The sequence below is a fragment of the Lissotriton helveticus genome, chromosome 3_2 (genome assembly GCF_964261635.1).
Source record: "Lissotriton helveticus chromosome 3_2, aLisHel1.1, whole genome shotgun sequence".
Lineage (NCBI taxonomy): Eukaryota > Metazoa > Chordata > Amphibia > Caudata > Salamandridae > Lissotriton > Lissotriton helveticus.
Window position 1 is genome coordinate 28,186,129 of NC_136062.1, and position 22,229 is coordinate 28,208,357.

Consider the following 22,229-nt stretch of genomic DNA (forward strand, 5'->3'; position numbering starts at 1 on the left):
TGAGTTAGGTTTGTGGCCTACTTTGGGGAACTGTAATTGCACTGTTTTCTAGCATCCTACATACATACCAAACACCTCTTCCTTCTGACTTTACTCACCCATCTCTTCTTCACCCACCTTCCTTCCTAAAACCTATCCCAACTTTTGATCACATTAGGTTCACTTATCAATATACCCTCAAAGCATACATGCCCCTATACTTTACCTTCTCACCCACGTAAAAAAATAAAAGCCTGCTTTAAACTCATCTTTTTTTCTACCCTGAGAAATAATGGTGAGTGTGATGTTGAAGGTCCCCTCTCACTCGGACAGCAACCTATCAGCTTTACAATACTGTAAGTCTTCAACTCTCCCATCTAACTCCTTATTCAACTCCAAACCACACAGTAAACTTACGAAACCCCGCCCCCAGCAAAACACACCATAACTTAACACACTACAATACTCTACAACTTAACATACCATACCAAATAATCAATATCTAGTATCTTAAATCACACGCTCAGTTAAGCATACCTACACATCTGGATAGTATACACAGCATTAGTTCCTTAACACAACATCAAACATCACTAAAATAATTCAGCAACTAACCAAAAAACACTAACACCATCCAACAATCACCTGCTACTTACACTCAACTCCTAAACTTGCTCCTGCACATATTCCATGATAACACAAATAGCGTATCAAATGATACAAGCTCACCACAAATAACACTAACAGCATTCACAGCCTGTCATACACTCCATCAATTCCCCCCCAACAACACAAACTCAACACTATCTCACCGCCATGTCATTGATATAACTAACTTAACATAATACACCAATAAAAACTGCTGGCCTTTACTAAGCTTCCACAAAAGAGTACTATACCGAAGACCATGTGCTTAGCATGTTATTCCTACACACATCTCCCCGTACTACATCTCTCCTCACCACACCATTGAAGGTGGTTCTCATCGAGGAACAAAGCAGTACTTGACGTCATCCTCACATTTCAGATCAACCCCAACACAACACTAATTTCTCACACCTATAGTCAATAACACAATAACACAATGCCTAACAACAGCCCATTGGATCAACATACACACTAGTAATCCTAGCTCTAGCCCAATATAGGCAAGGAGCAAACTTCAGAATATCAGTCTTAAGAAATGCACATGCTAAGTACTCACAATGCTGATGAGAATAGGCAGAGCGGAGCTGGAATGGAAAGCAACAATCCCCTCTACTCACTGATTTTAGCATGATCTTGACCTACTCTCCTAAAGTGACATTAAACACTTACCTTGTGAGATTCATTCAAAGAGTTCTTTTTACTTGCCACACCTGATGCAAAACAACAATCTTTAAGTACAAAACACTATTGCCAGGTTATGAAAAGTTACCCTAAAACACACCGAGGCCCACTATCGGAAAAAAGGACAATGGACCAGGAAACGACAGAACCCTGAACAATGGTCACGACCCAATCTCAACAGTTTAACACCAGACACTCAAGATCCAAAAAATGCTTGGGAACTGATGCCAGCCAAAGAGTTTGAGTAGAACAGTTGACATGGGTTTGGTGAGGATCGCATGACCCAAACCCTATTGTAAACATCACACAGAGACAACCAACTCAACTCAATACGGATTTATACAACTTAAGTAGGAAGATTGGAATAACCTCCCTCCATTAAGGAACACCTCCAAAAATAACACCCACATTCGCCAGACCACCCTCTCTTATCAATTTGAAATTTAGACAGCAATCCAAAAGTGGAAAACCTGTGTTGAGATAAAATCACAACTGTAGACCAAAGAATGTACAAAGAAAGAAGAGGCTAAGTAACTGGTAAATGTTGAGGTACAAAAATACCAAGCAACATAACATGATACAACATATCTGAATGACATAACATAAATGATTGAGCTATTGGCCAGTCAAAGTAATTGTCTAATGTAGAGGGAAACTAAACTTATTTTATTTTCATTCAGTTTTGCATAACTAGCAATTGCCAACAATAGGCGTACTAGAATGGTACTTTGTTTGATTATTCCCGCTGGGGTTCTGATATGTATTGTGACATCACTCCCTGTATGGCTGGCTTCTCTAGGCTTTTTAGCAAAGTGTAGGGCAAGTTAGTGACTACATTTGATGCTGTGTGGTTTACATCATCGATCCTTGCACATTATTTACAGAGCTGCTGACTGTTTTTTCCTGCTCAAAGAGATCCCCAAAAAAACGTAATATGTGTGTTTTCAGTTAGGCGCATAGGGGTTGGAAGGTTTCCAGGTTCAATATGGTGCAATTGATGGCTGCAGCGTTCCTAGAAGCAAGTCTGGGGAGATAGTGGCCTAATGCCAAAATCAGAAAGGTTGTCAAATGGGATGGTGCAGTGCCACTTTTCTTCTAAAAAGGCATTAGTCTTTTCATGGGCTTAGCAGGCCTTGATAATCACCCTTACAAACTAATGGGGTAACCCAATATAAGGCAAAGGACCTGGGTACAATGAAGTAAGGACAACAATAGGTCCTGCTGTCCCTCCTTAGAAAAACCAAAGAGGCTCTTGAAATTAATTAGCTAAGTCACTGAGAAGGTATTCACATAATTGTTACACAGGAGAGAAATGACTGCTCTTCAAGATACACCAGAGAGAAGGACACAACAACTGAGTTAAAGAGACAAAATCTTATTTATATATACTATTATTATGAAAATAGCAAAGTCAATAAAACATATGAAGGTATATCAACAGACAGTCGCTCCATGAAGGAGTGCAGGAAAAAAGTGCTCATGTGCGAGGTGAGTGAGAGAAAGGAAAGTCCAAAAAGAAACAGTTGAAGAACATAGTATCTTAATGTTTCACGGAAGACACTGGCTGCAATGATGCTGGGAACAGTAAGCCATTGTGCATGGGCCTGTTTTCAAAACAATGATATTGTCTTCTTCCACTTTACAGAATAATGCTGGTATACTCAGAATGCATCCTCCAATTTCGGGGTTGTGCTAATATAACATAATCCAGGCCATAGGCTGATGGGTGTCACCGTTTCGACCCGACATAGGCGTCGAGGGTTAATTTACACCTTCACATGCGGGTCTTCTTCAGGAGAATAAAAGAGGCAACCTAAATAAAGTAAAGTGCAATTAGAGCCTATCACCGTGGTGTACGAGTTCTCATAAAATTAAAATTCATTAAGTGTGTGGTCTACTGACCATTGCAGGCGCCCAAAATGGCAGACCAGGTCAGTCCACAGCTCCCGGAAATGGGTGGTCTGTAACAAATATATAGTAGTAGATATATGGAAGAGTCATGTTTTGTTTAACTACAGTAATGAGTGGAATTACTAAAATGAAAGTTGTGCAGAGCTGACTTAACACCGCACATATGTGAGGTAGTTTGGCCCACTTAGAGGCTCCATATGTATAGGTGATGAGTCAATATACTATGTGAATCCAGCTAAGTCTGATGACCATATGTTTAATGCAAACAACTCACCGAGATTATCTAAATAATTAAACAAAATAAGGGAAAAGGGACGATCTAGAAGTGCTTTACATCCGAGACTACCTTGCCCAGCATAAAAATCCAAACGTGTGCTTTAAGATAGAATAACGAAATACACCTCACTGGCTGGCCGTGCGTCAAAATACAGAAGTTTCTATCTGGACGGCAGATCATAGGAACTAACGAGCGCACGAAGCGACCCGCGGTTAAGAAATCTCTGTGTGCACGTGGAGTGTAACCGATGTGTGGAGGCTGGGGTTAATTAACAGCCGTCATCTATCTTAACTGTAGCCATCGGAGGTGTAAACACAAGGTTTGTTTGTTTAGAAGAAACACTACCTTCTTAATGGGTATTTGACAGAATGCTGAAGAATTATTAATGGTGTCCTCCGTGGACCAGAAAAGCATCCTGGGAACAGTTTCGGGTAACACCCCATATCAGCCAGACTAGCTTTATCTGGTGATGTAGCGAGCACAGGACCCACGTCAGGGCATACCCTTCCCACTTAGGGCGGCAAATGCAAAAATAACAGATGATGGATGTAAATACTGAATTAATCAAACATAGACCCCCAGCCACAGATCTGGGTTAATTCCATCTTTTTTCTGCATGCCACATCATACCAGTTTAGACCAAGGCATATGCAAATCAGTCTTGACCGTGTGCCTCATGGGAACAGTCCAGCCCGAACTGCCTGGCCAGGTCCTCCTTGGACCAAAACAAGCATCCTAGGATGGGTTTCGGTGTAACACCACTCATCAGCCAGGCCAGCTTGAACATGGTGGCGCAGCGAGCAAGGTACCCACGTCTGGGTATACCCTTCCCACTTAGGGCGACAAAGGCAAAAAGAACAGATGATGGACGAAATGCTGAATTAATCAAACACTCAGACACAGATCTGGGTTAAATCCATCTTTTATTGCACACCACGCCATTCCAGTTTAGTCCCAGCCATATGCAAATTAGTCTTGACCCCATAGGAACAGTCCAGCCCGAACTGCCAGGCCAGGTCCTGGCAGTTTGGTTGGACTGTTCCCATGGGGAACCGGGTCAAGACGGATTTGCATGATCTAAATGTAATGGCATGGGAACAAAAAGACAATGGATTGAGGCCCAGACCTCTGTACTGGGGTGAGTGACATTGTGCAGCATTCTGTCCATCAATTGTTCTTTTTGCATTCGTCACCCCGAGTGGGACGGGTATGCGAATTACTGGCTAGCTGTGCAGGCACACATTGGGTATTTTTATGTCCATTATCTATTACAAAATTCATGAATTTATTACATACTACATCATGAGGCTGCACCGTTATGCATTTACATTTTATTAATTATTCTTTCTAGGTTCTCAACTTGGACCACTATTGTGAGCTATTGAGTTCTGCAGATTTTATCAACATAAAAGTCTGGGTTTGCCACTAATGTGCGCCATGGTACATTGAATACATGGTTCATTTTAAAGAAGCGGTTTCATTCCGCTACATTGCCTATCGTATTTGTCTCCAGAGAAATACAAGGCTCATATTTAATAAACATTCTTTATTAATAAATCACTTGAATATTGATTTATGACTTTATTACAGAAATACTGTATGTGCATATTAATTTCTGAATCTGCGCATTTCACTGCACACTCTTATTTGATAGGAAACTATTAGCATACTATAGTAGTGAGTGGGCTTTCCTTCACACTATGAGTTCGTTCTCTACCCAGGTAACATTCGTCAATCTCCTATCCTCACATTTTGATTAGACTTCTACATATTGCGCACTTTTGATTTTTGACCTCGATCTGATAAAAGTATGTAACACAGCAATGTTATATTTCTATATGTACAAGTCTTGCACAGGGAATTCAGGCACATGACTGCATGTTCATCACTGTCCTTGTTTAGTTTAACAAGTTCATTTAGTGGTGATGAGATACTTATTTGAAGCATGTACCCACTTTTTTTTGCATGCATGTAGCATTGTGTATACTTTAGAATGTCTTCATGTTTATTGTATGTGGATGATTTAAAAAACAATCTGTATATATTCTATGTTTTGCAGCCCTGAAAAAGACTTTTTGGAGTCTGTGCATCTTGCAGTTCAAATCGGAATATGTATTGTTTTCATCACTATAGATATGGATCCTATGGGGGTCACATTTTTCTTAAATTGAAGGAGAGTTTCTCCTGGTTTTGAAGGCTAGGACGGCTGGTCTTCAAGACTCTAGCACCACTAAGCGCTGAACAATATGTTACTCACAAGTGTGTTAAGTGCAGTATCCTTGTGCCTCAGCCTCTCCTTTGTACATTACTTGTATATGCAATAACAGTCTCTTATTAACTAAGCATGTGTGTTTGACAGTGTGGTGTTCTCTAGGAATTTTAATGTTTGTAAATGAAAATAACCCCCTGTTGGACTTTGGCCCTTAGGGCAGGTTCACCCCTAGACTTTTTGCGTGAAATGGTGACCTGGAGATAGGGATTTTTGGATTCTGCGCACTTTCACTGTGTCCCAGTGGAAAGTGCGTGCGCACTCTGAGTGCATGTGCTGAGCTAGGCCTGCCCGCCCATAGGAATGCATGGGGAATGTATGTGTCCCTGGTAGTTCCTGATGCGTGGGGTGTACAGGCTTGAGTCTGGTATGTGTGAACTCGTGTGAGTGAATGCTGCGCAACGGTGTATGCAGCATGTATGTGTCTAGTAGGGAAGCGCCATTTCTAGACATGGCTGTACGTGTGCTGTGAGGGTGCTGGCGTGTGATTGGCTGGAGCTGGCTGGCATGCCAGGCTCCAGGAAGTCTGGATGGGTCTGCCCGGTGGTGAGTGGGAGATTAGCATGAGTGATGTGTGGGAGGAGTGTACCTGTGTCCTGGATGGGCTGGGTTTTCCCCACACAATGCTGGCTCCGCCCCCCTGTGGTGTGTCTAATGACCCAAGCCCTGCCAGTGAATAGAGAGGGTGGTTGAGGTAAACAGAGTACTCAAGAACCAGCTGCGACTGGTTCCGCCCCCACTCTGCACCCTTGAACAAAGGAATGCACTGTATAAAAATGGGGCTGTGTCCCCACAGATGTTGTTCTCTTCCAGGATCCTGAGGGGGCTATTGCTGCTGCTGCTGGGCCAGAGGACCGCCACTTGGAGTGTCTCCCTGCCTGGAGACCCAGTGTGCTGGCTCTGGGCCCAGCCTTGCTCCCCCCTGCCTGCCTAGGCAGCTCTGGTGCTGGTCCCTGGGCTTTTGAGTCCCCCAGCGCCTGGAAGAGCTTGCATTTTCCTCCTAGCGCTTGGGAGCGCTTGATTTCGGCCCCCAGCGCTTAATAGCGCTTTATTTGCTTTCAAGAGCCTAGGAGCGCCGTTTCCTTGCTCATAGCGCTTTGGAGCGCTTTATGTTGCTCTCAGCACTGTGAGTGCTTAATTTCTTTTCGAGAAATGCCACCCCACCTTACTTTTGAACTCTTACTGGTAAGCAACACATAAATCTTAGTTAAACATGCGCGGTATATTTATTTACCTCTTTTTTTTAAAAAAAAAATTTTGGAAGACAATCTTTAGTCATATGTCAGAGTAAGAAAACACAACATATAATATATATACACGACGATTCAACAATTAAACAAAAGAAAAAATCACTAATACATAAACAGTGCAAATTACTATGTGCAATCACTATACACAACAATACATGTAATTCTGTTACCACTCGTTCAACAAGGCAAGTGACAATCCTTTGCCTAAATAACCATAAATGGATAGTATTAAATGGAACAATAGTGGAAAAACACAGTTAGAAGGAGATATCAAGCCTTATTATTTCTGGGATTCACTAATTATTAATAAAGGATTTTTAAACTCCTTCTCTGCCGACGCGTTTCGAACTCCATACAGCTGTTATGGGTTCTCTTCAGGGCCTTGTCACTTCTATCTGTATGTGTGTAAGACAAAAGAACACTCTTTTAGTGTCTATTTCTATAGCCTCATTTTAGCATTCCGCTTTAGCCTTCTTAAAGGTCCATATTACCTTCACTGTAGCCAGTTTGGATGTTCCTATCTCTGGGATTTTAGTTTTGCGCGCTGCAATCTAGGGGACATGTAAAGATTACATTTAGTTTCAGTCCCACTTGTCAGCCCACAGTTAGCCCACAGTGACTTTCAACAATAACAATGCAAGACATACCTTCAATATCGTTTTAGGGGTCCGGACCCGGACGTCTCCCTATGGTGCGGGGTTATTTAGACCTGCGGAGGGCGCAAGATCCAGTTAACACTAGGGGCATGGGTAAAATGGTCACTTATAGTCATTATTCCCTTCTCAAGTTAGTACCTTAGGGTGAGCCCCGCTTGCTTCGGGGACGGTTTCAATCTCCGCCTCGCTGGAGATGTCTGTCACTGTGCGTTCAACGCACTTAAGTCTGTGTGGTGACTCCGAAAATGATTCTGCCCCCCTCGCTCGTGGTCTTAATCACAAGCTCTGGCTCCAGGTGCTATCCGGGGAAGAATTAAACAAAGGCGGATTTTAGTTATCCTTCATCAAAGTCCGGCGGTGCACGCGTCTCAGCGCCCCCATCCCAGCTTACCCTCTTTGGCCGCAACCTTCGCTCGTAAGTTTGTCTAGTGTCTCTAGTAGCAGTTTGGTCCCCGCTCGTGGTCCTAGTCTCGCGCTCTGACTCCGGGCGCTGTTCGGGGAAGAGTTAGATAAAAGCCGGTTTTAGTCTTTCTGCATGCAAGTGAGGCAGTAAACGCACCTCTGCGCCCCCGCCCCAACTTACCCTGTTTGGCAGCAACCTCCGCTCGTCAGTTCTCCCGTAACTGTGGAGAATGACGGCTGGTATGTCAGGTGGTTTTAAACGGTCACATGATACTTTGCCTTCTGGGATTTGTAGTTTTTGCGTACAGGACATGAAGAAGCGCTTTGATAGAGCCTCTTCTTCTTACAATCTTGTCACCTCTGACAGGGCATTCAGCCCGTTTTGAGTACTATTAAATTTCAAGATGAGGTACGCCTCTTTCCTGAGGAGTGTATCCTCAATGTCAATGGGACACTTATTGCTTGGTTGCACCACAGTACATAACACGGTCCATTTGAAATCTGTTTCACTATGATTAGAATCAATGAAATGTTGGACCATTGGAGCGCTTATGACCTTTTTCTTAATCCTGGACCTGTGTTGGGTAATTCGACTGTTCACCTGCTGCGTCGTTTTCCCAATGTATATTTTTTGGCACGCGCAGACTACTGCATAAACCACATTACGTGTCCTGCAGTTCGAAAAACCAGTGCTTTTGCATTTCACTCCCCTGTGCTCAAATCCTGTTCCTTCAATTGTGGAGTCACACGATATACAGTTTCCACACTTGTGGTGCCCCTCTATTGGTTTGAGCCCCCATTTCGAGAGTAAACTGTGGGCTGACAAGTGGGACTGAAACTAAATGTAATCTTTACATGTCCCCTAGATTGCAGCGCGCAAAACTAAAATCCCAGAGATAGGAACATCCAAACTGGCTACAGTGAAGGTAATATGGACCTTTAAGAAGGCTAAAGCGGAATGCTAAAATGAGGCTATAGAAATAGACACTAAAAGAGTGTTCTTTTGTCTTACACACATACAGATAGAAGTGACAAGGCCCTGAAGAGAACCCATAACAGCTGTATGGAGTTCGAAACGCGTCGGCAGAGAAGGAGTTTAAAAATCCTTTATTAATAATTAGTGAATCCCAGAAATAATAAGGCTTGATATCTCCTTCTAACTGTGTTTTTCCACTATTGTTCCATTTAATACTATCCATTTATGGTTATTTAGGCAAAGGATTGTCACTTGCCTTGTTGAACGAGTGGTAACAGAATTACATGTATTGTTGTGTATAGTGATTGCACATAGTAATTTGCACTGTTTATGTATTAGTGATTTTTTCTTTTGTTTAATTGTTGAATCGTCGTGTATATATATTATATGTTGTGTTTTCTTACTCTGACATATGACTAAAGATTGTCTTCCAAAAATTTTTTTTTTAAAAAAAGAGGTAAATAAATATACCGCGCATGTTTAACTAAGATTTATGTGTTGCTTACCAGTAAGAGTTCAAAAGTAAGGTGGGGTGGCATTTTTTGCATAATATAGTATATATGGTCCAGCCAGCCCCACAGTTCTATGGGCCTAACTCCTTTACATTTAAAAATAATTTCTTTTCGAGAGCGCCTGGAAGCGCTGTGCCTGCATTTAGCGCAGGGAGCGCTTTGCCTGCCCTAGCGAGTGCCCACCTCGCTCATTTGTAGTTAATTTGCTGCTTTTACCTCGAGGGAGCCCACTCCTCGGTAAAATTCATCCCCCGCCTAGAAGTGCTGGAGACGGGCCGCCGCGCTGCCCGCGACGACCCGGAAGTGTTCCTGCCGGCCGGCCAATCAGGGCGCAGGCCGACCGGAAGTCCCGCCCCGCAGCCGCGACCCGGAAGTCAGGCAGGCCGGGGGCAGGACAGAGAGGCGACCGGAAGCGGGCGGGAGGCCACCCCGCGCTCCGGTGAAGAGTGAAGCCGGCGTCTTCCCTTTCCCCCCCCCAGGCTCCCAAAGCGAGGGAGAGCGAGGGAGGAGTGTGCAGAGAGCCCCGAGGAGCGGGAGCTCTCGTGGAGCAGCCGCCCGCCGCAGGAGACAGCCGGTGAGTGAAGCAGAGTCCGGGAGGGACTCCAACTCCGGGGGTAGTTTCTCCTTGCTCTTAGAGCGGCCCCAGTTGGCAGAGGGCCGCTCCAACGCTCCAGGGCATTTCCTTGAGCCACGAGGCTCGTGGGGCAATTTCGATTTGAGCCCCCCCCCAGAGGGAGGGGCCCCACACCCGCTGCAGTTGCTGCCAGAGCCTGTCAAGGCTCCCGATCCAAGGCAGCATTTGGTTGTTGGAGCCACGAGGCTCCAGGGGCATAATCTGTTAGTTGAGCCCTGAGAGGCTCCCCGCCCCCATTTGGTGTTCAGAGCCTAGTGAGAGGCTCTTGAGGGCACCACGAGTCATTTTCGAGCCTAAGAGAGGCTCGAGGCACTCCCAGTGTCCCGGGTCCCCCGTGAGGGACCCCCAGAGCCCAGAGGGGCTGCATTGATTCATTGAGAGCCCAGAGAGGCTCTAGGGGGGCACATCTTTGTCCTGGGGCACCAAGGCCCACGTGTGTTTTGCCCCGCCATCTTCACAGCTGCCCAGCACTTTGTGGGCAGCTGCCACGTTTAGGCCCTGACATTGGGACACATGGACAGTCACAGGTGGTGACTTGTGAGTTTGGCGCAATTGTTCATTTTGCTTACACCTCTGAATGTATTGTGATGCATCATGTGTTTTTCCTCCTTACACCTCTGAATGAATGTTATGCATTGCATCATGTGTTATGTTCTTACACCCCTACAGGTATTGTGATACATAGGTGGTTGTTTTCTCCCTAGTGCAGGTGGTGCTAGTGAAGTCCTGTTACCAGTAGTTACTGGTTGTGTGCTATTTTGTGCTAAAGTACATTTATATTTTACCTTCTAAGTGCTATTTCTGAAAGTGCTACTTCTGATTCCTGACAGTGGCCCAGGTGGCCCTGTCTTGTACATATCCCTTGTAAATTCTGCCCGTGCCTCTGGCACATTGTAAAGTGTGTGTTTTATCTAATGTGTTTTGGTGTAATACAAAGGCTATTTTTATATAACCTTGTGTGGAGTTTCCTTTGTGGTGGGCCTTTGGTTGTTGTTGCTGGGGTGCGTGCGCAAATACTTAGCCTACATCGCCTCCAAGTTTAGCCTTGCTGCTCGCGCCACGTTACCTAGAGGGTGAGTAGGGGTTATCTTGGCGTGTAACTCCCTTGCCCTGACTTGGGAGTGGTGGTCTCTGACTGACTTTGGCGAAAGCCCTGGCCAGCCGGGGATCCCATTTCCAACACCCCCAATATGGGTACCCTGTAGTTTTCTATTGCCAATGTTTTTGCCTCAAACATTCAACACAGATGGACTGCATAAGGCGCCCTTCCTAGTAGAGAAAGGATCCTACTGTGAAAACAACTGATTTTAATGGACAAACCAAATACAAGGGACTCAGCTCAACTTAGTGTCAAAGGTGGCCCTGAGAAAAGGGAAATAATCTGCTCTTAGGTGAATTGTTGTTGATGTAAATTGGATTAACTTCGGAGCAGGGTGACCAATGGATATAAGTTTAGATTTTGCCAAGCTGGTTGTCAGATCCGAGGATTCCATGCGAATTACTTATTTAGTGACTAAACGTTGCAGTCTTTTAGAGTTACAGAAGCACAGCTTGGTCGGAGTAAAGTAAAAGTGGAGATCGTCTATTCCCCAGGCTAGAAGAGTCTGCACACTCCTAACAAAGGTTCGGACTCTAGAGATGGCAATTAAGAGGGTGGCTATGCAATCCTGCTTGACACCTCCTAATGAACTAAAGAAAGGAGTGCAAATTTCACTGTGCTTGAATCTCACAGAAAGAGCTATGTTTCCTATGTAGAAGTACTACAATTGTCTACAATTTAGAATGTCTACGATTTAGAATGGTCCACCAGATCGAATGTTCAGGCCATACACATAAAAGCCTAAAAAGGACCTTATTACAAAAACGCAGTTCGAACTGTAGAGATGGGTAATATGCAGGGAGTCCAGGAAGGGTGCTAAAAGGCAATCCTGCCCGACACCTCCTGATGAACCCAGGGAAGAAGTGTGATTTCCACTCCACTCGAATCTCACAGAAGGAGTTAAGTTTCCTACGCAGAAGTGCTAGAACGGTTTACAAATTAGAACGGTCCACCAGATCAAATGTGTAGGGTACACATAAAAGTCCACAAAAGGATCTTATTACAAAAAATAAACTTTGGAAGAGAATTCCCTGTTCAGAAGCCCACCTCGTAGTTTATTCACGGAGATCCTCACTAACAGTTTTAAAGTAGAATCTTTTGGGCCATTGCCATGATCACAGCCCTTCAAAATATATTGAGATTATGGGGGAATGCGACTGTTTCCACATTTCTTGACTGGTTAGCATGCCTTTGGGAGATATTAGTCATGTAAACAATAGCAATGGCACAACAACATGAACCTTGCCTCATACGAAATGACCTGGGACCCCTCATTCAAATACTATCTCAACACTTTCAGGAGCTCACATGCTTGCACTACCTAAAAGCCGTATGGGTATGGCTCAACCCAGATGATGTATCAAGATTCCTTCCTTCAGAGCGCTCATACTCCTGATACAATCTGGGAGATAAGTACAAGCGGAAAGTGATGGCACTGTACGCAAACCCCAGTGAGCAGATAGCTATCAATAGAGCAGCCTCAGAACAATTCACCCTCCAGTGAGGGACAAGACGGGGATCTCCCCTGTCCCCCGCGCTGTTTTTACTGACGTTGGAAACCCTAAACAGAGATCATGTAGCCAATAGAGAAATGATGAGGGTCACCATCAACAAGGCCACAGCCAAACTAGCATTGGTAAATACTCAGCCCACTCCGGCTATAAACTAAACAGAGACAAATCGGAATGTATGCCACTTAACATCCACACCACCAGAGAGGTACTAGACCACTCAGGACTAGCCTGGCAACTCGGTTTCATTAAGTATCTAGGGATTCAATTCGACAAAAACTTCAAAACCACAGTCGACCAAAACAGAAACTAATCCTAAGATAAAAAAGCTCCTAGAGTCCTGGTCGCCCAAATTCATAACATGGTGGGGGAGGATAGACACAATTAAGATGATGATAATGATCACCACGGTGATCAACTACCTGGCGGGAATGTTTCCACTTACACTCACAGACTAATTCCACCGAAAAACGGACAAGATGATAAACAAGTTCCTATGGCAAGACGAGAAGCCGAGGATAAGCCTGAAAAAATGAAGACTAGATAAGAAACTAGGTGGTCTAAACTTGGCAGATTTAGGAACATTCCAGACTGCCTTTATAGCGAGACAGAGTCTACTGGATCTTGCCCGCTCAGGTTTACACGCCGGTCTGGCTCATGATTGAGAAAGCCATACTCCACAATCTCGACCCAATAACACTCCTAACCACAAATAAACAGACACAAAACGATAGCCCTATATTTAAAAACACTAGATATGCCCTGCTTAAGGTAGACCAAAAACTGGAGCACAGCGTTATTAGAATCCCTGTAGGCAAACTCAAAGATAAAATATAGGGGGAAACCCCTAGCCATAGACTCATGGAAAAGAATAGGGATCTCATGCCCAGCCCAGCTGGAAGAAGGGGGAAGCCCCTACACCTTCAACATGCTAAACAAGCATTGGCATAGCCAATAGGTCTCGCCTTTGGGACCCTATAAGTGTTTAGTTATCCAGCACAATATCCTTGGTGCAACAACATGAACTGTTGCATAACTAAACAATTATAAGGTCCCAAAGGCGAGACCTATTGGCTATGCCAATGCTTGTTCTTTTTTGGAAGGGGTGGGGCTTGTTTTGGGAATGATGCAGTTTGCCTCCTAGGTATCGGGGGGTACAAGGTCAACCCCTCTAAGGCCTCACTTCCTTCTCACACAGTGGGTTTGTGTTTGTTAATTGTTAGTTCTAAAGTGAGACATCCGTTTTCTGAAAGTACAACAGTGTTGGGTGAGTGTCTAGCCTGTTGTCCACTACAAAAATAGCACTTTTCAAAATGGCAAATGAAACTGCAACTTATGAGAATGTCCCACAATAAAAAAAAACATTGGCAATGTCAATCAATCTCTATTACCTTTAAATATAAGAAAACAGAGAACACCACTCTTTTTAGGTGTGGTTTGTGAGTTTGGAATAAGAATGACAATGAATCTACTGATTGTAAAATCAAGAAGCTCTTGTTGGTGGGTCAAACACAGAAAAGGGGGAAACAACAAGCAGAGATTGACAATAAAGTTATACAATTTTGAGCAAAGGTTGGCTCTGTGGATTATGTTCTACAGTGCTGACTCCCTACAGGCAGCTGGTACCGTCTATAGTGAGGCCACGAAAAAGGTTTGTACCATCTCACAAGGATTCACATGCGCACTTTGTGTTTTTAGAGCATTCTGGAAGCACTTGCCATCTCTCCTACAGTTCTACACTATAGTAGCAACTGTTTACCCAATTCTATTCCTTTCATCAACCTCAAAATGATGTGAGAATAGGTCAGCTCACTAGGATTCAACTCTTATAACATGCACCTGTTGCCATCACAACCAGATTATCCCAGTAAGCTGTACTATGGGTCTTTTCTCGTGTGATCAGTAGAGTCACTGAAATGTGGCACTAGTAAGGCAGTTTTTCCTGATTTTGTTCTGACCTGGGAGGTTTGTACAGGATACTATTATTGTAATGCACAGAATGCCGTTCTGGCGAAGTCTCCGCAGCAATGCAGCCAAAACAAAGCTACAGAATTATTTGTATAACTCTTTATTCTCGACTGCACAGTATTAATTACATCAAATCGAATTTACATTCTGAAAGCTACAGAATTATTAATGCTCTTTTACACTGTGAACATACTGAACTGGGTGCCAGAAGCACCTCACAAAGTTAAAAAAAAAAATAACCACCCTATTTTCTTTTACATCACTAAGCATGAACTTGCTTTCCAACGATTTGTATGATCTAAAAAACCAAGGGTGAAACATCTACCCTTTGACAAAGGGTTAACAAAAAACATATTTGCACTGTACAAGAACATTTCCAGTATTTACTCACAGATAATGCTGCCAAGTTCTAAGTGCAACTATTTTAAAATTCTAAATGCTCAAACATATATGCTGAACAGGATTTAAAAGGTAAAGGGGTTAGTAGTGATGATAGGGAAGGCTGATGTGAAGATCTAGAGTGACTAGTAAGAAAGTTAGTCCTACACTCACATGAACTCTAACTGCTCCCAAGCTTAAAAGAAGCACAAGCCTTTTCTCAACATTATGAGTAGCAATAGGGTATCCAGATTGCAAAACTATGCTCTCTTACTATACGGTAGTACCTCACAACTCGGAGGGGGCCCATTGTAATCTAGTTCCAGTCGATATTCGTGTGCTATACATTGACCCTGTTAAATGCAAGGCGCAGTGAATTTGATAAACAACTCTGACAATTGCTGCACATCCTCCAGCAGCCAATAGGTCAAGCTTTTGGGACCTTGTAAAGTATTTAGCTATGCAGCACATTGTCCTCGGTGCTACACCATCTACTGTTACTTCACGTGCCAAAAAGTTCCTGGTGGAGCATGAAAGTCTAGTAAACAAAAAAAGTTTAAAATTTACATATTAAAAATCGCAAGCTGAAACAAACGAAATGATGAGACACCAACAATCAGCTTAATTATGCTAGTGAACACATCGCATTTCCTTTTTCCAGTTATGTTATGTTATGTGTCCAAACACCCATTTGGTAGCAGGTATACCCCAACTGTCTGGTATTTGTCAATATCAAAGGCTTCGCTAGTGGGCTGCCAACTATCAGGGTCGCACTGAGATAGAGAATATGCACGGGCACCAAAATAAACAAGCATTTACAATGCAATGGTCTCGGCATTATTAAAGGTAGAGCTATTGGCATTGCTCATGACCTTTTTTTTTTTTAAATCATAAATAAATGGCATTGTCATTTACATTGCCAATAGCTTAATCGTTAAATAAATGGCATTGTCATTTACAATGCCAATAGCTTAATCGCTCGCAAATGCATGACCTATTGCATTTACACCCACACAGAGCCACACAGACACCCAGAGCCACACACACACACACCCAGAACCACACACACACACACCCCCAGAAGCACACACACACACACACACACACACCCAGAGCCACACACACACACACACACACACAGGAGAGCAAGCACAGCGAGGGGGCAGGAGAGCAAGCACAGCCAGGGGAGCAAGCACAGCCAAGGGGCAGGGGGGGCAAGCACAGCCAGGGGAGCAAGCACAGCCAGGGGGCAGGGGAGCAAGCACAGCCAGGGGGCAGGGGAGCAAGCACAGCCAGGGGGCAGGGGAGCAAGCACAGCCAGGGGGCAGGGGAGCAAGCACAGCCAGGGGGCAGGGGAGCAAGCACAGCCAGGGGAGCAAGCACAGCCAGGGGGCAGGGGAGCAAGCACAGCCAGGGGGCAGGGGAGCAAGCACAGCCAGGGCACAGCCAGGGGGCAGGGAAGCAAGCACAGCCAGGGGGCAGGGAAGCAAGCACAGCCAGGGGGCAGGGATGCAAGCACAGCCAGGGGGCAGGGAAGCAAGCACAGCCAGGGGGCAGGGAAGCCAGCACAGCCAGGGGGCAGGGAAGCCAGCACAGCCAGGGGGCAGGGAAGCCAGCACAGCCAGGGGGCAGGGAAGCCAGCACAGCCAGGGGGCAGGGAAGCCGGCACAGCCAGGGGGCAGGGAAGCCGGCACATCCAGGGGGGCAGGGAAGCCGGCACATCCAGGGGGTAGGGGAGCAGGCACAGCCAGGGGGCAGGAGAGCAAGCACAGCCAGGGGGGCAGGGAAGCAAGCACAGCCAGGGGGGCAGGGAAGCAAGCACAGCCAGGGGGGCAGGGAAGCAAGCACAGCCAGGGGGCAGGGAAGCAAGCACAGCCAGAGGGGCAGGGAAGCAAGCACAGCCAGGGAGGCAGGGAAGCAAGCACAGCCAGGGGGGCAGGGAAGCAAGCACAGCCAGGGGGGCAGGGAAGGAAGCACAGCCAGGGGGGCAGGGAAGCAAGCACAGCCAGGGGGGCAGGGAAGCAAGCACAGCCAGGGGGGCAGGGAAGCAAGCACAGCCAGGGGGGCAGGGAAGCAAGCACAGCCAGGGGGGCAGGGAAGCAAGCACAGCCAGGGGGGCAGGGAAGCAAGCACAGCCAGGGGGGCAGGGAAGCAAGCACAGCCAGGGGGGCAGGGAAGCAAGCACAGCCAGGGGGGCAGGGAAGCAAGCACAGCCAGGGGGCAGGGAAGCAAGCACAGCGAGGGGGCAGGGAAGCAAGCACAGCGAGGGGGCAGGTATGCAGATATTTTGTGTCACGGAAACGTGCAGATTACTGAAACTGACAGGGTTAATGAGTTTAGTCACCCTTCTGGCAGCTGATGGTTGATTTACTTTACTCGGAGTAAAGTAAAAAGCAAACTAAGTTCACTCCTCAAGCAGGCCGGTTCTAGCAGTCTCAGAGGAGGCAGACGAAAGACACCATAATCATCGCTCACCGCGCTGGTTACAGGGACCCAATTACGAAGGAGCTGGGAACACCTGGTGAAGAGAAGTCTAACGTGTCCTCGCTTTTAACCGATGTTCCTCTTTTGCGGATATATTGTGGCGTTTGGGAGTCTGGAATACAGATTTGTGGCATTAACAATAGGCAGAGCACAAAAAAGAAATAGGCACATGCGAAACGCGTTTTCTTCCAGTACTGGAGAGCCGAGGGGAGGGTCGGTCGGACCGAGGCCCCTCTCTACACCCGCGTAGATGCCAGGGCTGAGGTTGTCGGTGGTGCGGGTGGGCGCTGGGGCTGGTGTTCTAAACAGCATTTCTTCTCTCTGCCCGGCTTCACTGTACATCCGAGAGTGGAGGGGCGAGGGGGGTAAGGCAGCTTTCTGTAACCGATCAGGGGTGCCAGGGTGCCCGTCTCTGGAGCTCGGGGTGCCGGTGGGGGATGGGGAGGGGGGTCGAAAAGCGAGCTGAACGAGGAACAGGGGGGTAGTGAGTGGGCGAAGAGCGAGCGGGACGAGAGCAGGCAGACGAAAGAAACCATAATCATCGCTCACCGCGCTGGTTACAGGGATCCAATTACAAAGGAGCTGGGAACACCTGGTGAAGAGAAGTCTTTAACGTGTCCTCGCGTTTAACCAATGTTCCTCTTTTGCTGATATATTGTGGCGTTTGGGAGTGTGGAATACAGATTTGTGGCATTAACAATAAGCAGAGCACAAAGAAGAAATAGGCACATGCGAAACGCGTTTTCTTCCAGCACTGGGTCTCTGGAGCTCGGGGTGCTAGGGGGGCGAAGAGCGAGCGGGGCGAGAAACAGGGGGGTAAGGGGGGTGAGCAGCAAGCAGAACGAGGAACAGGGATGGCAGAAAAGCAAGCACTCACCGGCTGGGGCGAGGACTCGGTGACTTCTTGCGGCGGCGGTCAGGGCGATATGGCATAGGAAAAACACCGCCATTTTTGGATTCGGGGACGTGGTTTTTGCAGTTGAGTGACAGATGACGTCACGGTGAGAAAGAACGCAAAAAACACACCCGAATCCGAAAAAGACGGGGCTTAAAGAGAGGGACGCCCCTCTCCTCCAATGGCTGGCCAGCATTTACGAAGCCAGCCAATGGAGGGTGAGTGAGGTTGAGGGTGTGAGGGTGTGTGAGGGTGAGAGGGTGTGTGAGGGTGTGTGAGGGTGAGAGGGTGAGAGGGTGAAAGGGTTGTGAGGGTGAAAGGGTTGTGAGGGTGAAAGGGTTGTGAGGGTGAAAGGGTTGTGAGGGTGAAAGGGTTGTGAGGGTGAAAGGGTTGTGAGGGTGAAAGGGTTGTGAGGGTGAAAGGGTTGTGAGGGTGAAAGGGTTGTGAGGGTGAAAGGGTTGTGAGGGTGAAAGGGTTGTGAGGGTGAAAGGGTTGTGAGGGTGAAAGGGTTGTGAGGGTGAAAGGGTTGTGAGGGTGAAAGGGTTGTGAGGGTGAAAGGGTTGTGAGGGTGAAAGGGTTGTGAGGGTGAAAGGGTTGTGAGGGTGAAAGGGTTGTGAGGGTGAAAGGGTTGTGAGGGTGAAAGGGTTGTGAGGGTGAAAGGGTTGTGAGGGTGAAAGGGTTGTGAGGGTGAAAGGGTTGTGAGGGTGAAAGGGTTGTGAGGGTGAAAGGGTTGTGAGGGTGAAAGGGTTGTGAGGGTGAAAGGGTTGTGAGGGTGAAAGGGTTGTGAGGGTGAAAGGGTTGTGAGGGTGAAAGGGTTGTGAGGGTGAGGGGGAATGAGGGTGAGGGGGAATGAGGGTGAGGGGGAATGAGGGTGAGGGGGTATGAGGGTGAGTGGGGGTGAGGGGGTGTGAGGGTGAGGGGGTGTGAGGGTGAGGGGGTGTGAGGGTGAGGGGGTGTGAGGGTGAGGGGGTGTGAGGTTGTGTGAGGGTGAGGGTGTGTGAGGGTGATGGGGTGTGAGGGTGAGGGGGTGTGAGGGTGAGGGGGTGTGAGGGGGTGTGAGGGGGTGTGAGGGTGAGGGGGTGTGAGGGTGAGGGGGTGTGAGGGTGAGGGTGTTTATGGGTAAGTGAGGGTGTTTATGGGTAAGTGAGGGTGTTTGAGGGTGAGAGGGTGTTTGAGGGTGAGAGGGTGTTTGAGGGTGAGAGGGTGTTTGAGGGTGAGAGGGTGTTTGAGGGTGAGAGGGTGTTTGAGGGTGAGGGGGTGTGAGGGTGAGGGGGTGAGGGTCTGCGAGGGTGTGGGGGTGGGGGGGACAGGGTGTGAGGGTGTGTGAGGGTTTGGGGGTGTGAGGGGGTGTGGAGGTGAGGGAGTGTGAGGGTGTGTGAGGGTTTGGGAGTGTGAGGGGGTGTGGAGGTGAGGGGGTGTGAGGGGGTGTGGAGGTGAGGATGTGGTGAGGGGAAGATGTGAGTTTGTGTGGAGGTGAGGGTGTGTGGAGGTAAGGGTGTGTGTGAGGGTGAGGGGGAGAGGGGTGTGAGGGTGAGAGGGAGTGAGGTTGAGGGAGTGTGAGGGTGAGGGTGTGTGTGAGGGTGAGGGGGGTGTGAGGGTGAGAGGGTGTGTGAGGGTGAGAGGGTGTGTGAGGGTGAGAGGGTGTGTGAGGGTGAGGGGGTGTGAGGGGGTGAGGGTGAGGGTGTGAGGGTGAGGGGGTGTGAGGGTGAGGGGGTGTGAGGGTGAGGGGGTGTGAGGGTGAGGGGGAGTGAGGGGGAGGGGAGTGAGGGGGAAGGGGTGAGAGTGAGGGTGTGTGAGAGTGAGAAGGTGAGGGGGTGTGAGGGCGAGGGGGTGTGAGGGCGAGGGGGTGTGAGGGCGAGGGGGTGTGAGGGCGAGGGGGTGGGAGGGCGAGGGGGTGGGAGGGCGAGGGGGTGGGAGGGCGAGGGGGTGGGAGGGCGAGGGGGTGGGAGGGCGAGGGGGTGTGAGGGCGAGAGGGTGTGAGGGCAAGGGGATGTGAGGGCGAGGGGGTGTGAGGGGGTGAGGGAAGGTGAGGGGTTGTGAGGGGAGGTGAGGGGGGTGAGGGGGTGTGAGGGTGAGGGGGGTGAGGGGGTGTGAGGGTGAGGGGGTGTTAGGAGGAGGGGGTGTGAGGGGGAGGGGGTGTGAGGATGAGGGTGTGTGAGGATGAGGGGGTGTGAGGATGAGGGGGTGTGGGGGTGTAGCGGTGTGGGGGTGTGGGGGTGTGAGGGGGAGGTTGTGTGAGGGTGGGGTGGTGTGAGGGTGGGGGGATGTGAGGGTGGGGGGATGTGAGGGTGAGGGTGTGTGAGGGTGAGGGTGTGTGAGGGTGAGGGTGTGAGGGTGTGAGTGAGTGAGGGTTGTGAGAGTGAGAGGGTTGTGAGAGTGAGTGAGTGTGAGTGGGTTGTGTGAGTGGGTTGTGAGAGTGAGGTGGGTGAGGGTGTGAGGGTGAGTGAGGGGGTGTGAGGGTGAGGGGTGTGAGGGTGTGAGGGTGTGAGGGGGTGTGGGCGTGTGGGAGGGTGAGGGATATCAGGGTGAGGGAATGTGAGGGTGAGGGAATGTGAGGGTGAGGGAATGTGAGGGTGAGGGGGTGTGAGTGTGTGAGGGTGAGGGGGTGTATGTGTGAGGGTGAGTGTGTGAGGGTGAGGGTGTGCGAGGGAGAGGGGGGGTGTGAGGGTGAGGGGGTGTGAGGGAGAGGGGGTGTGAGGGAGAGGGCGTGTGAGGGAGAGGGGGTGTGTGAGGGTGAGAGGGTGTGTGAGGGGTTGTGAGGGTGAGGGGAGGTGAGGGGGGGGTGAGGGGGGTGAGGGGGTGAGGGGGTGTGAGGGGGAGGGTGTGTGAGGGGGAGGGTGTGTGAGGATGAGGGAGTGTGGGGGGGTGAGGGGGTGTGAGGGTGAGGTTGTGTGAGGGTGGGGGTGGGTGAGGGGGTGTGAGGGTGAGGGTGTGAGTGAGTGAGGGTGAGAGGGTTGTGGGAGTGAGGGTGAGAGGGTTGTGGGAGTGAGGTGGGTGAGGGGGTGTGAGGGTGAGTGAGGGGGTATGAGGGTGAGGGGTGTGAGGGTGTGAGGGGGTGTGGGAGGGTGAGGGGATATCATGGTGAGGGAATGTGAGGGTGAGGGTATGTGAGGGTGAGGGTATGTGAGGGTGAGGGAATGTGAGGGTGAGGGAATGTGAGGGTGAGGGAATGTGAGGGTGAGGGGGTGTGAGGGGGTGTGAGTGTCTGAGGGTGAGGGGGTGTAAGTGTGTGAGGGTGTGTGAGGGTGAAGGTGTGCGAGGATGAGAGGGTGTGCGAGGATGAGAGGGTGTGCGAGGATGAGAGGGTGTGTGAGGATGAGAGGGTGTGTGAGGATGAGAGGGTGTGTGAGGATGAGAGGGTGTGTGAGGATGAGAGGGTGTGTGAGGATGAGAGGGTGTGTGAGGATGAGAGGGTGTGTGAGGATGAGAGGGTGTGTGAGCATGAGAGGGTGATGAGTGAGGGTGAGGGTGTGTGAGGGTGAGGGTGTGTGAGGGTGAGGGGTTGTGAGGGTGAGGGGTTGTGAGGGTGAGGGGGGTGTGAGGGTGAGGGGTTGTGAGGGTGAGGGGGGTGTGAGGGTGAGGGGGGTGTGAGGGTGAGGGGGTGTGAGGGTGCATGGTGTGTGAGGGTCAGGGGGTGTGAGGGTCAGGGGGTGTGTGAGGGTGAGGGGGTGTGTGAGGGGTGGGGGGTGAGGGGGGGTG

At 48.5% G+C, this 22,229-nt stretch overlaps 1 protein-coding gene and 1 long non-coding RNA gene across 2 annotated transcripts in view; both read right to left on the bottom strand.

Moving 5' to 3' along the window:
• LOC144826435 (transient receptor potential cation channel subfamily M member 7-like) overlaps nucleotides 1-22,229 on the bottom strand; it is a 2,236,140-nt gene that overhangs the window by 1,814,131 nt on the left and 399,780 nt on the right. The gene's annotated exons all lie outside the window — the stretch shown is intronic.
• On the bottom strand, nucleotides 7,341-7,682 carry LOC144826204 (uncharacterized). The gene is made up of 3 exons (XR_013609707.1): nucleotides 7,663-7,682; nucleotides 7,507-7,566; nucleotides 7,341-7,410 (listed from the first exon to the last, which is right to left on the bottom strand). It is a non-coding gene; the product is annotated as an uncharacterized LOC144826204 (long non-coding RNA).